Source organism: Euprymna scolopes, unplaced genomic scaffold (genome assembly GCF_053919585.1).
Source record: "Euprymna scolopes isolate OS-2025 unplaced genomic scaffold, ASM5391958v1 sca204, whole genome shotgun sequence".
Taxonomy (NCBI): Eukaryota; Metazoa; Mollusca; class Cephalopoda; order Sepiida; family Sepiolidae; genus Euprymna; species Euprymna scolopes.
The window spans coordinates 48,669-48,910 of record NW_027633219.1 but is presented as its reverse complement, the minus strand read 5'-3'; positions in this window follow the sequence as shown (position 1 = coordinate 48,910).

The following is a 242-nucleotide window of genomic DNA, read 5'->3' as shown; positions in this document are numbered from 1 at the left end:
AGACGCCTCTACCGACACCACCACACCAGCGGGCAGTTTAGCGAGCTTGCCAACTCCTCTGCCTCCTCAAGCGCTTCCAGACGCCTACCGACACCACATGCTGCTGGCTGTCTGTTGTTACAATGGAATTTTAAAAAAAAAACAAACAAAAAACCCCAACTCTATTAAGATTTTCGATAGTTGGAAAATAATAATAAATTAAGATTTTCGATAGATTGAAAATAATGATAAATTGATTTTAG